The sequence below is a fragment of the Nothobranchius furzeri genome, chromosome 11 (assembly GCF_043380555.1).
Source record: "Nothobranchius furzeri strain GRZ-AD chromosome 11, NfurGRZ-RIMD1, whole genome shotgun sequence".
In the NCBI taxonomy this organism is placed as follows: Eukaryota; Metazoa; Chordata; class Actinopteri; order Cyprinodontiformes; family Nothobranchiidae; genus Nothobranchius; species Nothobranchius furzeri.
The window spans coordinates 41344604-41361179 of record NC_091751.1 but is presented as its reverse complement, the minus strand read 5'-3'; positions in this window follow the sequence as shown (position 1 = coordinate 41361179).

Sequence of the window (16576 nt, the reverse complement as noted above, 5' to 3'; positions counted from 1 at the left end):
CTCTACTGCACCACCATACAGCCCTTACAACAAAGCATCTTTCTGAGTGACCTACAGAGGTGGATGGTGAAAGCATTTTTGGTGGAGCGATGTGTGAAAAGCCTTTCCTTATTAGTGCATATGAGATATACCCTTATACAAAATATTGTCTAAATAAAAAAACTACAAGAGTTATGTAGTAGAAACACTTTCTCTAAATTGTTGCAAACAAGTTTTGTTGCTTTGAAAGACCGGGGTATTTGCGCCCTCTGCTGGCAAAAAAAACAGAACAACGCTCTGGATTTTAACAGCAGATCATGGGGAAGATGGAGTTGCTGCTCTCCAGTGTCTGAAAGCTGGTACTAAACATTTGTTGCTCATCCATTTAGAAGAAAATCTTTAGCCTCCTTGACTTAAAGTTTTAAAATGTAATTTCTATTTTATAGAAATATTTAATTTTGTTTCTCACAGTTAAATAACATAGTTTTGAGTTTTAGCCTAAGTAGTTTGTATAAGTGAAAAACTTCTGGCTTTCCCATTATTTGGACTAAATATGCCGGTCAATTCATTTAAATCCTGCAGTAATGTAAAGTGGTTTAATTTATTTTGAAGGAATCCACACAAAATGTTGTTGAGTTTTGTCTTCTTTAGCATCATAAATGCTGCCTGTAGAAACAGTTTCAGTCCAGCAGAAGGTGTCAATAATTCCTTAATCTAGAAAGACAGAAGATTGAGAACAAATCGTGTTTCCTTCCAGTTGAACAAAACGATGTGTGTGTGTGTGTGTGTGTGTGTGTGTGTGTGTGTGTATACTAGGGATGAGCGAGTACACCACTATCTGTTTCTGTATCTGTTCAACCAACTAAATTATCTGTATCTGTATCTGTACTCGGAATGGGCGTGGCATAACCCGGAAGTGGGCAGGGTTTAACCGGAAGTGGGCGTGGTTTACATCAATATCTTAATTTAAGTCTGAAATTGATATGGAATGATCAGAAGTTGATATGTGTATTGTTTATTTTAGGGATGAGCCGGATACTTGTTTCAGTCGAGTATCCGGTACGGATAAAGCATTTTTGACAAATACGAGCATGAAACGAGTAAACCTCGTAAATATCTGTAATCGTGCTGAAGGAAAATCCTCATTGGGTAACTGACTGTCTTCACGCTCTGTGATTGGCCAGTCACATAGAACGCCCGCCACTCCCTACACACAAAACTCTCTAGCCGGTGTCGGTACAGGATCTGCTCGGGTGCAAGATCGGCTCGGGGTCCTTCGACTGCCGATGACGTCAAAGTACGGCAAACCCATTCGGACAAAATAAACTATACATCTATACTGTTGGAAAGAATTTAGCAGTTTCGTTATTAAAATAATGTTTCTTAAGACGTAAGTTTGTGTTTATAATGGTATTTGTAAAATAAAACACTATACTTTATTCAACTCCTCTTTGAGCACATCCCTTGAAGAATCATAGGTCTTAGCAACACCTGTGAAATTGTATTTGCAGGAAAGAAGTGTGTCCCGTTTATTGAAGTATTTTGTGTTTAGAGTTTTTGACGTCTTGTCCATGCATAGTTCAGTTATGCTCATAGCTGCTAGCCAAAACTCTGGAGTTAAAAGTTTTCTGGCTATACTAAAATACCTGTCTGTACTTATTTGATTGATGGTAGTTTTACTTTCTATTAGACTCCAAATGTAATCATTTGGCACGTTTCTAATTCATAATTTGTAATAATGTAATCGGCGATATTAGCATTAGCATTCCTATGGGTTTTTCCATGTATATTAGCGTTGCGCTAACCACTCGCTGCCAAATTGCAGCCTTTGCGATTAGAAAATCTCCTTTTGTCACATCGCAATTTAATTGCACATGCAGTTAATCGTTCAGCCCTAATATACATGCAGCTCTATGCTAAAAGTGTATTTTCAAAGAGGTAATGATGGATTTCTTTGTAAAAGTTGTCCATCTTTCCAACAGAAAGATTTGCCTGGACCAACGTAACGTGATTGCGTAATTCCGTAAGGTTCATGTTCAGCCAATCAACTACTTAGACGTAACCGGCAGTCGACGGGCCCTGAGCCAATTTTGCACCCGAGCAGATCTTGTACCGACACCGGCTCATCCACGCACACACACAGACCGTAACGGATCTCGCTGTGATTGCTTCACTGTTTCTCACATTTCTTCAGTTTTCCCTAGGTTTTCTTCAGCTCGCCTCTTTTTCAGTTGAATATTTAAAGTATTTAAAATATTAAAAATTTTCGTAACTTACATGGTGCATTTGACAAGACAGAGCTGACATGCTGCATCAGTCACTCACTACCTCCGCTCCGGTCGGGGTTTTTTTTTTAATCCATCTCTCTCACCTCTCTATCTCTCTCAGACACACACACCTTAATCAACATTGTTTTGTTTAACTTTGTGTGGGGCAAAATGCCAAGAACGTTAAGAAAAAAAACAGTTAAATCAAATTATAATAAAAAAATATACATAAAATTGTGTCTGGTTCTAGCATTTAATATTTCCTAGTTCCTACTGCATGAGTTCAGATGTATTAATCCATGCACTTAAATATTAATGTTCTGATTTTACTGAAACACTTGTTCTGTAATAGTTTCTTTACCATTGTGATAAAAATATTTAATCTCAATTCTGAGGCTGCTCTGTAAATAGTTTTCAAATAAACAATACACATATCAACTTCTGATCATTCCATATCAATTTCAGACTTAAAATAATATATTGATGTAAACCACAACCAGTTCCGGTTAAACTACGCCCACTTCCGGGTTATGCCACGCCCATTCCGAGTACAGATACAGATAATTTAGTTGGTTGAACAGATACAGATAGATACAAATACAGATAGTGGTGTACTCGCTCATCCCTAATAACTACAACAATAACCATATTAATAACAATAACAAACACAGCTGAGTCTGTGTGTGACATCATAAAGGAGGGTTTGAACCCGGAAGATTCCATTAATTAATGTGTGTTTTATTCATATTAATATTAATACTAATATTTTCATTAATATAATTGTGATTCTTCTTATTATTATTATTAATAATAATAATAACTACAATAATACTAATAAAAATAACAAACACAATAGAAGAGTCTGTGTGTGACATCATAAAGGAGGGTTTGAACCCGGAAGATTCCATTAATTAATGTGTGTTTTATTCATATTAATATTAATACTAATATTTTCATTAATATAATTGTGATTCTTCTTCTTATTATTATTAATAATAATAATAACTACAATAATACTAATAAAAATAACAAACACAATAGAAGAGTCTGTGTGTGACATCATAAAGGAGGATTTTAACCTGGAAGATTCCATTAATTCATGTGTGTTTTATTAATTATAATATTAATACTAAACTTATTATAAATATTATTCTTAATAATAATAATAACTACAATAATATTAATAACTATAACAAACACAATAGAAGAGTCTGTGTGTGACATCATAAAGGAGGATTTTAACCTGGAAGATTCCATTAATTCATGTGTGTTTTATTAATTATAATATTAATACTAAACTTATTATAAATATTATTCTTAATAATAATAATAACTACAATAATATTAATAACTATAACAAACACAATAGCTGAATCTCTGTGTGACATCATAAAGAAGGGTTTGAACCCGGAAGATTCCATTCATTAATGTGTGTTTTCTCGTCTCGTCTTCCTCCGCTTATCCGGGTCCGGGTCGCGGGGGCAGCATCCCAACTAGGGAGCTCCAGGCCGTCCTCTCCCCGGCCTTGTCCACCAGCTCCTCCGGCAGGACCCCAAGGCGTTCCCGGACCAGATTGGAGATGTAACCTCTCCAACGTGTCCTGGGTCGACCCGGGGGCCTTCTGCCGGCAGGACATGCCCGAAACACCTCCCCGGGGAGGCGTCCAGGAGGCATCCTGACCAGATGCCCAAACCACCTCAACTGGCTCCTTTCGATCCGGAGGAGCAGCGGTTCTACTCCGAGTCCCTCCCGAATGTCCGAGCTCCTCACCCTATCTCTAAGGCTGAGCCCGGCCACCCTACGGAGGAAACTCATTTCGGCCGCTTGTATCCGCGATCTCGTTCTTTCGGTCATTACCCACAGCTCATGACCATAGGTGAGGATTGGGACGTAGATCGACCGGTAAATCGAGAGCCTGGCTTTCTGGCTCAGCTCCCTCTTCCCCACGACAGATCGGCTCAGCGTCCGCATCACTGCAGACGCCGAACCAATCCGCCTGTCGATCTCCCGATCCCTCCTACCCTCACTCGTGAACAAGACCCCGAGATACTTAAACTCCTCCACTTGAGGTAGGACCTCTCCCCCGACCCGGAGGTGGCAAGCCACCCTTTTCCGGTCGAGAACCATGGTCTCAGATTTGGAGGTGCTGATCCTCATCCCAGCCGCTTCACATTCGGCCGCGAACCTACCCAGCAAGAGCTGAAGGTCAGAGCTGGATGAAGCTAGGAGGACCACATCATCCGCAAAAAGCAGAGACGAGATTCTCCTGCCACCAAACTCGACACACTCCACACCACGGCTGCGTCTAGAAATTCTGTCCATAAAAGTGATGAACAGAACCGGTGACAAAGGGCAGCCCTGGCGGAGTCCAACCCTCACTGGGAACAGGTCCGACTTACTACCGGCTATGCGGACCAAACTCACGCTCCTCTGGTAAAGGGACTGAATGGCCCTTAACAGAAAGCCACCCACCCCATACTCCTGGAGCGTCCCCCACAGGGTGCCCCTGGGGACACGGTCATAAGCCTTCTCCAAATCCACAAAACACATGTGGATTGGTTGGGCAAACTCCCATGCCCCCTCCATCACCCTTGCAAGGGTATAGAGCTGGTCCACAGTTCCACGGCCAGGACGAAAACCACATTGCTCCTCCTCTATCTGAGATTCAACTATCGATCGGACCCTCCTCTCCAGTACCTTGGCGTAGACCTTTCCAGGGAGGCTGAGGAGTGTGATCCCCCTATAGTTGGAACACACCCTCAGGTCACCCTTCTTAAAGATGGGGACCACCACCCCGGTCTGCCACTCCCTAGGAACTGCCCCCGATGACCACGCAATGTTGTAGAGACGTGTCAACCATGACAGCCCTACAACATCCATAGCCTTGAGATACCCAGGACGAACCTCATCCGCCCCCGGGGCTCCGCCGCTGTGTAGTTGTTTGACTACCTCAGCAACTTCTGCCCCCGAGATCGGACAGTCCATCCCCAGGCCTCCCAGCTCTGGTTCCTCCTCGGAATGCGCATTGGTGGGATTGAGGAGCTCCTCAAAGTATTCCTTCCACCGTCCGACTATAGCCTCAGTTGACGTCAGCAGCTCCCCATCCCCACTGTAAACAGTGTGAGCGAGTTGCTGCCTTCCTCTCCTGAGGCGCCGGACAGTTTGCCAGAACCTCTTTGGAGCCGATCGATAGTCTTTCTCCATGGCCTCACCAAACTCCTCCCACGCCCGAGATTTTGCCTCGGCAACTGCCACTGCTGCACCCCGCTTGGCTATCCGGTACCTGTCTGCTGCCTCCGGAGACCCACAGACCAGCCACGCCCTGTAGGCCTCCTTCTTCAGCCTGACGGCTCCCCGAACCTCTGGTGTCCACCAGCGGGTACGGGGGTTGCCACCACGACTGGCACCGGCCACCTTACGGCCACAGCTAGCAACAGCCGCCTCGACAATCGCAGAGTGGAACAAGGCCCACTCGGACTCAATGTCCCCCACTGCTCTCGGGACGTGGTCAAAGCTCTGCCGGAGGTGGGAGTTGAAGACCGTCTTGACAGGTTCTTCTGCCAGGCGTTCCCAGCAGACCCTCACTATGCGTTTGGGTCTGCCAGGTCTACGCGGCATGTTCCCTTGCCATCTGATCCAACTCACCACCAGGTGGTGATCAGTTGACAGCTCCGCCCCTCTCTTCACTCGGGTGTCCAAAACATACGGCCGCAGGTCAGATGATACGACTACAAAATCTATCATCGACCTGTGACCTAGGCTGCCCTGGTACCAAGTGTACCGGTGGGCATCCTTATGTTCGAACATGGTGTTCGTTATGGCCAAACTGCGGCTTGCACAGAAGTCCAATAACAAAACACCGCTCGAGTTCAGATTAGGTGGGCCGTTCCTCCCAATCACACCCCTCCAGGTCAAGCTGTCATTGCCCACGTGAGCATTGAAGTCCCCCAGCAGGACAATGGAGTCCCCTGATGGAGCACTATCTAGCACTCGTCCCAGGGACTCCAAAAAGGGTGGGTACTCTGAACTGATATTTGGCCCATAAGCACAAACAACAGTCAGGACCCGTTCCCCGACCCGAAGGCGCAAGGAAGCTACCCTCTTGTCCCCCGGGGTAAACCCCAACACACAGGCAGAGAGTCTCGGAGCTAACAAAAAGCCAACCCCAGCCCTCCGCCTCTCACCCGGAGCAACTCCAGCAAAGTAGAGTGTCCAACCCCTCTCCAGGTCTCGGGTTCCAGAGCCAATGCAATGTGTCGAGGTGAGTCCGACTATATCTAGCCGGTACCGCTCAACCTCTGCCACAAGCTCCGGCTCCTTCCCCGCCAGCGAGGTGACGTTCCATGTCCCAAAACCTAGTTTTCTTGTCCGGGGATTGGACCGCCAAGGCTCCCGCCTTGGTCTGCCACCCGATTCGCATTGCACCGGACCCTTCATGTTCCTCCTGCGGGTGGTGGGTCCACAGTTGGACGAGCCCATGTATCCGGTTCGGGCTGGGCCCGGCCGGGCCCCATGGGCGAAAGCCCGGCCACCAGGCGCTCGCTCACGGGCCCCAACCCCAGGCCTGGCTCCAGGGTGGGACCCCGGTAACCCTCCGGGCCGGGTACTCCGACTCTTCATTTTAACCGCCATGAAAGATCCTTCGAACCGTTCTTTGTCTCACCCTTCACCTAAGACCAATTTGTCATGGGAGACCCTACCAGGGGCACTAAGTGCCCCAGACAACATAGCTCCTAGGATCATTAGGGCACTCAAACTCCTCCACCACGATAAGGTGACGGTTCAAGGAGGAGCGTGTGTGTTTTATTCATATAAATATTAATACTAATATTATTATTAATATAAGAATAATTATTAATAATATTAATATTATCAATAATAACTACAACAATATTAATAACTATAACAAACACAATAGCTGAATCTCTGTGTGAAATCATAAAGGGGGGTTTGAACTTGGAACATTCCGAGACTATAAAAGGCCCACGAGCAGCAGCTCCACTTCAGTCTTGTCAGAGCTCTTGCTGAGAACACACCACTTTCTTTGGACACCCAAGTGAGTTTGAAAAACCCCTTTTTTTCACTCCAATGATGAACAGAAAAAATATGTCGTGGTACGACATGTGGGTCAACCAAGTAGAAGTGGATTATGATTTAGTCATTGACTTTGGTTCCGATAGTGAGGACAAAAAGTCAGATCTGTCTAAAACTGAAGAGATGGAGTCTCAGGTGTCAGATCAAACATCCGTCTTTGGTGCTGAGAAAGAGTCTCTTCCTAATGAGACTCATTTATCTGCCGAACTGGAGTTCTCTGAATCGCAGACAGTTGTCCCAAGACCTCAGACGGTTCAGCAGGAATTAGCTGATTTTAAAAGCAGCCAAACTGATGAACTTCTGAAACAAGTGGATCATTTGAAAGAAAAACTGCAGAATATAAATACTTGTTTCAATCAGGAGAAGGAGAAGAGGATTGCTGCAGAGAACCAGTGTGAAAAACTGGAGGAACGACATTTGGGCTTAGAAGCGATGTTAAACAGAGAAAAAGATGAGAAAATCAATGCAGAAAAGAAGTTTCTTGACAAGCTGGAGGAATTAAAGCAGCAGCTTTCAGAAAAGAACGTTTACATCGAAAATCTGCAAACAGATTTAGATCAAGAACGTCGGTTCAGACTCGTTAGTGTCCAGGAGCAGAAGAACGCCCAGCATAAAGTCACTGTTAACGAGAACTATAAGAAGGAATTGAACGATCTTAAGAAATGGAGTGGTGACCTCTTTGAGATGCTGGACAACGTTGAAACGGATCTGACAAACAGAGAGAGTAAACTTCTGGAAGAGCAAAATGATTTTAAACACCAGCTCAAACAGAAGAAGCTAATCTGTGAAGATTTAGAGAAACGTTTGAACAAAGAAAACGAGCTCCGCCTGACCTGTGAGGAAGAACTCAAAGAAACTAAAAATCGAATGAGTTCAATGAACGGAAAAATGTCCGTCTGTGAAGAACTTAGCAGCAATCTGGACATGGAGAAGCAGCTCAGAGTTAGCTACGAGGCTCAGCTGAACTTGATAGTCTGTGAGAATTCAGATCTTAAAGAGCAGATCAAAGATCTGACTCAGAGCAACTCAGAACTCAGACTGGTCGTGGAAAACCTGACCTCTGAGAACGCTGCTTCTCACCAGGAGTTGGCTGAACAGCTGGAGAGAGTCAAACATCAACTCCAAGATAAATCTGTCGTCTGTGAAAACCTGGAAACAGGTTTCACCAACGAACAGAAGCTCAGACTCCAGCTGTACCAGCAACTCCAGGAAACATCTGGCCTGTGTGAGAGCCTGGAAAACCAGCTTAGAGACGAGCAGAAGATCAGACTTGGTTTGGAGACTGAGCTCGCCCAAAACAGAAACGTGGGCAGTGCAGGTCATGATGATCTGATGACCAAACTAAAACAGATGGAGGAAAAAGAAACCAAACTCTGTAAAGTCGTCGTTAACCTCCAGTTAGATCTGTTTAGAAGCAAAAAGCAGCACGAAGAAGAGTTGGGAATCCTGAAGGAACAAGTCTCTGAACTCGAGTCACTGACTACAAATCTGGAAAGTCAAAATCTGATCTTGAGACTAAAGACTGAACGTTTTAACCCAGATCAGCAAACCGAAATGATCAGTGAGCAGAACGTGGACGCTGCAGAAGGAAACAAGAACGACTCTTTAGCAGAAAGCCTCGAGTCCCAGAGAGACGCTCCACACTCGGACACAAAAAAACAGGAAAAAGTTTCTGTGTGGAGGCATTTCAAGAAATTTGTGACCCCGGGATGTCTCCGTCAGCACAAAAACAAACAACCTAGCAACTAACCTCCCTGCTAACGAATCAGAAAAGGCTAATTAGAAGACATCCCATCTCCTGGTGGCAGTGGGTAGCACTGTCCAGGATGAATGTGAGAAGTTAAACCAGCCACTGCCTCCCCAAAGACCCTGTTTAGATAAATAAACAAGCCAATGCGAGGGGGACGTTTCAACTACCAAGGTGGAGGTTAAAAGTAGAGGGTGTTTGTAACCTCCCCCTCGCCAGATGGTATGTTCTAACGTTCTCCTTGGGCAGCAAATACGAAAATTCACAGTCAGAATGCATGGGGAACAAATGCTTGATCACAGTGAGAGTAACGTTTTAGGTAGCAAGAGGGTTAAGGTTAGGATGAGGGTGAGGGGAAGGTTGTAAATAAATGAGCTGGTTCGGTGCCGCATCAGCGGACATCCCATCGCGTCAGTGTAACGCTGCACTGGGATCTGCAGCTAGAAAAGGGAAAAAACCCTATTTGCACATAAGTAATGAAAAAGGGCACTTTTGGCGTCAGGGGTCTGACGTGGAGGGTGGCTGACCAAACGTTTGTTTTTGGTGCGCTGGGAGTGAGAATGTGTTGGTTGTCGACGCATGACTGCCCGTTGGCCCCTTGTCATCTTCTTCCACATCATTGATGTGAGTGCATACAATGCATTCGTGATGTGGAGAGAGATGAACAAAGACTGGAATGGGGAGAAACTGAGCCGAAGGAGGATTTTCCTGGAGCAGCTTGGTAATGCACTGGTGAAACCTCAGATTGAGAGAAGGCCGTGCCTTCCAAGAGCATCAACGGCTAATGTAGCTGTTGTGAGAGACATACAGACAGAAACAAACACCCAAATTCCTCCAGTGGCACAAACAGCAGGCAAGAAGCGTGGTAGGTGCCAGGTATGCCCCACCCTCAATGATTCTAAGACTAGCATGACCTGTTTGAAATGCAAGAAATGTGTCTGCAAGGAGCATGCACACACTCTCTGCACATCCTGTGTACAGCAGTGCAAACTAAAAGTTTGACTGTGGGGATAGAGACTGTTCCATGTTCTGCCTGATGTTCTCATTATGATTTTCTGTTTCAGAGATGGGTGAACTTTCAAACTTGTAATCCCCACACACACAAAAAACAAAAACAAAATATAAAAAGCAAATAAATAAATAAATCATAAACTAAAATAAAAGCAAAAAAAAAAAACAACTCTCTAACTCTGCCACTGCCGGTCCCAAGCCCGGATAAAAAAAGAGGAGGGGAGAAATTGACTTTCTAACTATGTGACAAAAACAGATGAAAATAAATAAATATGTTTACAAGAGGGAAAAGGGGATCACCAACATCAATCATTATGGTTCATTCTGTGAGAATCATGAATGTGCACCCTAAATTAGTAAAGATTTGGATGAAAGATTTGTAGGATACACTAACTCTAAAACGGAAAGTTTGACCTGACGGTGGCGCTGCAGGAAAGGTCATATCATCACCAAAACCCATTAAGGTTCAGAATCTTGTGATCATTAATGTTGTTAGAAAATATGAGAAGATTTGTATGAAAACTTTTCAAGATACATTTATTTTAACTTTGGTCTGATGATTTCAGTTTGGCCTGATGGTGGCGCTAGAGAACAGGTCCGCTTTCACTTTCAAGGGCTTATTTAAGTATTTTACTTAAATACATACAATGTATTCAAATTTTACATAGAAAACCGTTAAGCGTAGTTTCTGGTCAGCAAAGGGATACAGAGTGCTGTCCAATGTGAAGCTGCTAAAAATTTTGTGAAAAATCACTGAAACCAGTTTTAAAGCTATAGCTAAAAGTGTTAACTCTTTAGCATCGCTTTAATAAACCTTTAAAAATTGTGCAATTTTTTGTTGTTTTAATTTTAGAAATTATATTTCTCTTTTAAAGCTGTTACAGCAAATCTACAAACAAGCTTTGAACACAAACACGGCCATGGCACACTCACCCCCTCACCCCCCACCCCCACCCCGGGTATCTTCCCTGAGACACTTCTGTCAGAACTAGTAACCCACAACGCCAGAGGAAAAGAGATGGGGCTAAACACCCACCACCGTTTTCTAGGTCCAAATGTCTTTTGTTGTCTGTGACTTCAAATGGTGTTTTTTTTATAAGGACTCTAGTAGTTAGTCCTAAAGTAGAAGTGGTAGCAGCCGACTGTTTCTCCTTCTCTGATATTATTGAGCTGAGAAACTCACACCAGTGGCGTTCTGTTGATAAATACGTGAGTGTGTTTTGAATGCAGGTCCCTGGGAAGTGCAGTGGTTTGGCTAGTCCGACATCCGGATGATCCAATAATTGCTTTAGGTCTGAAACGTGTTATTGGCAAAGGATTTTAGATAAACGCCAAAGAACCACTTTATTGAATTTTTTTAATCTCCACTATTTATTTATTATGTTAGAACATTTTTAAAAGGCATGAAAAAATGTTTTAAGCTCATTTGTTTTCTAAATTTGCCATTGCAGCTTTTCTGTTTACTAGTTAGCCTCATTTGTCACTTAATTGGCTTGTTTGTGTTGTTTCAAATTTCTCTGTGTTTACCGTGCTGCAAAATTGACATCTTTCTATATTCTAGGGTGGAACTGATTGATTTTGCTTGACTGTCATTTTTCACTAAAACAGCTCTCAATCTGTTTGTTGTTCTGACTTCCAGGATTGGCTCACCCACCAGGATAGTGGTCCTCCAAAGACAGTCAGTGTTTTCCTCTTTCCGTCTTTTATCTACACATTAATATCATCAGCATTACGATGGAGTCATTTTGACCCTTTTCAGCCACGTCACCTGACGTAGGGTCTGCCATGGTGGATGTCAATAGTGAGTTACACGAATATTCAACGGAGGGGGAAAGTAGCGATTTAGATTGCTTTTCTTTATGCCAGGTTAGCCTGGCGTCCACTAGTTGGGGCAAATTGAGTGTGGTAGTTACAAAAGTTAGTTAGCTAGCTTGGGATCCAACCTTTACTTTCCCCATGATCCAGGGTTCATAGATTTGAACAAGTGGTTGATTTAGTCAGAATTCACCTGGGAGGATTTATACCGTAATATGATTACACTGGATGATTTACAAATTTACAAAAGTTAGGATCCCTACTAGTTTTTGTAACTGGCTGGGTCACCAGGACCAGGTGCTACACTCATATCTGGGAAACAGATATCTTATAATGGAGAAGCTCATCATTACATATAAATAATGTAATTTTAACACACCTAGTCCTACGTAGGAACAATATCATTAATATCTAGCATTTCACTATGGTGAACAGAAATGCACGTCCACCATAGTAAAATATAAGATTATCAATACTGAATAGATAATACTGTATATGCACATCACATTTGTCACTTGAGGTCCATCACGGTCGGTCCTTGGCTTGCTTATGAATTATATTAATGTTAAAAGTGTAAAAGCTGCAATTCCACAAATACTTTATGGGTTGCCACTACACACACACACACACACACACACACACACACACACACACACACACACACACACACACACACACACACACACACACACACACACACACACACACACACACACACACACACACACACACACACACACACACACACACACATCTCTGATAGACAGAGTGGGCATTAGTCAAACCAAATATCAGATTACAAGTAATCAAAAAAATTCAATGAAAAGTTTATAAGTTAAGTAACCAGTAACCAAAAAAAATCTGTTATATTTTTTACTGTTTGTTCTTTGTATACATAAACTTTTACAAGAGTTACGTAGTAGAAAGACTTCCTCTAAACTTTTTTCAAACTGCACTGTCGCCTTGAAAGAGAGAGGAATTTGCGCCCTCCACTGGCAAAAGTAAGAACAACAGTCTGGTATTCAACAGCAAAAGAAGGGAAGATGGGGAGTTACCATTTAGTAGAGAATTGTTTAGCCTTTTTCCCAAAAAGAAGGTATAATCTTTCTTTTTGTCTTATTGGGAATATATAAGAAGAAGGAAGAGTAGAAGAAGAGGAACTGGATTTATAAAGTTAAATAGTTGCTTAGTAGAAAATTTAGAAACTAAATCCGTCTAACCAACGTTTTGTTGTCTTGAAAGAACGGGAAATTTGCGCCCTCTGCTGGCAAGAAATAGAACAACACTGGTTTCCAAAAGCACTTACAAAAAAGAAGGGAAGATGGAGAGTTGCTGCTCTAGTATCAGAAGGCTTTAAAAATGTATAGTATACTTTACTTTGACATAATCCACAGGAAATGTTGAGTTTGTATTGTTTGTTTGAACGCTGCCTGTAGTAGCAGCTTTAGTTCAGCAGAGGGCAGAATAATCCTTTATATCAAATACCAGAGGTATGAGTAATTTACTAATACGTTTAAAAGTAACAGGTAACTGAATAGAAAAACTTCTTTTTTACAGTTTGTTCTTTGTCAGAGGGTGGAAAAATATCCTTAATAACCTAGTGCAGTCTTATATAAATCGTGTATGTGAGTCATCACTTGTTGTGTTTTATTTATTTTGATGAGGGCATTGTTTTCTTTTCTGGTGAAATCACAGGTGAAACTGAAAATATGAGAATATTGTGCCAAAGGCAATTTTTTCAGTAATTCAAATGAGAAACTAACATATGACATAAGCAAAGCTAGATACAGTGGGGCAAAAAAGTATTTAGTCAGCCACCGATTGTGCAAGTTCTCCTGCTTAAAATGATGACAGAGGTCAGTAATTTACATCATAGGTACACTTCAACTGTGAGAGACAGAATGTGAAAAAAAATCCATGAATTCACATGGCAGGATTTTTAAAGAATTTATTTGTAAATCAGGGTGGAAAATAAGTATTTGGTCACTTCAAACAAGGAAAATCTCTGGCTCTCACAGACCTGTAACGTCTTCTTTAAGAAACTTTTCTGTCCTCCACTCGTTAACTGTATTAATGGCACCTGTTTGAACACATTATCTGTATAAAAGACACCTGTCCACAGCCTCAAACAGTCAGACTCCAAACTCCACTATGGCCAAGACCAAAGAGCTTTCGAAGGACACCAGGACGAAGAAGAAGAAGAAAATATCATTTCTATAGCGCCTCTCAAGAAAAAAATCACGAGGCGCTTCACAAAAACAAAAAAAAAAAGTTAAAATATAAAAAAGCATTTAGAAAATGTTTAAAAAATATTTAAAATGAGCAAAAATAGGCAATTGGGATTTAAAAGAAAAAATGTTAAGAAAGAGAGTGAATAGGAAAGAGGGAAATCAGTGGATCCTGAGGAAGGTGGAATAGGTGGGGAGAGCAGAATAAAGAGAGAGGGGTTGAAGAAGGTCATACAGAAGCCAGCTTGAACAAGTGAGTCTTCAGCTGCTTTTTGAAGGAGACCACTGATCTCAGACTCAGGGGGAGAGAGTTCCAGAGTCTGGGGGCCACAGCAGCAAATGATCTGTCAAGATCATTTGCTTTGAATTGTAGAATTGTAGACCTGCACCAGACTGGGAAGAGTGAATCTACAATAGGCAAGCAGCTTGGTGTGAAAAAATCAACTGTGGGAGCAATTGTCAGAAAATGGAAGACATACAAGACCACTGATAATCTCCCTCGATCTGGGGCTCCACGCAAGATCTCATCCCGTGGGGTCAAAATGATCATGAGAACGGTGAGCAAGAATCCCAGAACCACACGGGGGGACCTGGTGAATGACCTGCAGAGAGCTGGGACCACAGTAACAAAGGTCACCATCAGTAACACACTACAACAGCAGGGAATCAAATCCTGCAGTGCCAGACGTGTTCGCTGCTGAAGCCAGTGCATGTCCAGGCCCATCTGAAGTTTGCCAGAGAGCACATGGATGATACAGCAGAGGATTGGGAGAATGCCATGTGGTCAGATGAAACCAAAGTAGAACTTTTTGGTATAAACTCAACTCGTCGTGTTTGGAGGAAGAAGAATACTGAGTTGCATCCCAAGAACACCATACCTACTGTGAAGCATGGGGGTGGGAACATCATGCTTTGGGGCTGTTTTTCTGCTAAGGGGACAGGACGACTGATCCGTGTTAAGGACAGAATGAATGGGGCCATGTATCGTGAGATTCTGAGCCAAAACCTCCTTCCATCAGTGAGAGCTTTGAAGATGAAACGTGGCTGGGTCTTCCAACACGACAATGATCCCAAACACACCGCCCGGGCAACAAAGGAGTGGCTCCGTAAGAAGCATTTGAAAGTCCTGGAGTGGCCTAGCCAGTCTCCAGACCTCAACCCCATAGAAAATCTGTGGAGGGAGTTGAAAGTCCGTGTTGCTCAGCGACAGCCCCAAAACATCACTGCTCTCGAGAAGATCTGCATGGAGGAATGGGCCAAAATACCAGCTACTGTGTGTGCAAACCTGATAAAGACCTATAGTAATCGTTTGACCTCTGTTATTGCCAACAAAGGTTATGTTACAAAGTATTGAGTTGAATTTTTGTTATTGACCAAATACTTATTGTCCACCATGATTTACAAATAAATTCTTTAAAAGTTCTGCCATGAGAATTCATGGATTTTTTCACATTCTGTCTCTCACAGTTGAAGTGTACCTATGATGTAAATTACTGACCTCTGTCATCATTTTAAGCAGGAGAACTTGCACAATCGGTGGCTGACTAAATACTTTTTTGCCCCACTGTATTTCAAGTATTTATTATAGTTGGGATGATTATGGCTTACATGAAAACCACATTTAAATGTGACATGAAATCGATAAAACTAGAATTTGAAATAGAGAAATGTCAGACATATGAAAAAGTATAATCATATACTCAGTACTTGGTTTGGGTCCTTTTGCTTTACTGAATTAAATGAACCTCAGCATGATGTTCTAGTTTTTCGGTTTCACTTGTAGATGGGATTTATGACTCTTTTTGGGGATATGGATTGAGGGTTCTTGGGGTTAGGCATACTCAACAGCAGCATTCTCTGGACAACCCGCTCTACCTCCTGAGCTACTGTTGCCCACCAATGTATTTAAGTAAGTTTAATGTTTGTGCTGGAGCAGGGAAACAACATAAACATGATGGATATGGAATATCAAAGACCAGGGTCAGAGGGCTGGTGTAAAAAAAGACTTTGTTGTTTTTCCTTCGATAGCTGGTGGGCTGGTCTCGGCCTCTTGTCCCAGTCCAGCTCTGCCAAAAACTAATTTGCAAACCCAGTTTTTGGTTGTTGGTGTTTTGCATTGATATAGAATTTTAAGATTGTTCTAAGAATCTTGCAAGGATTCAGTAAAATAACTTAAAAATTAAAATAAAATAAAATAAACTTTCAATCCAGCTGTCGTATTTTACACTGAACCAGTAGATGGCAGCATCAGCTCACTGGAGTGAATCACATCCCAAAAAGCTACTTTTGAATTAAATTTGATTTAAAAAAACTTTTTTTTAAATTATATTTTATGCAAACTGAAACCAACTACATCTAGGTTATTTACTCAAACAAATAAATGAGCTGCCAGATGTAATAAATTACATTTTCGGAATTACCACCACATAAAAAAG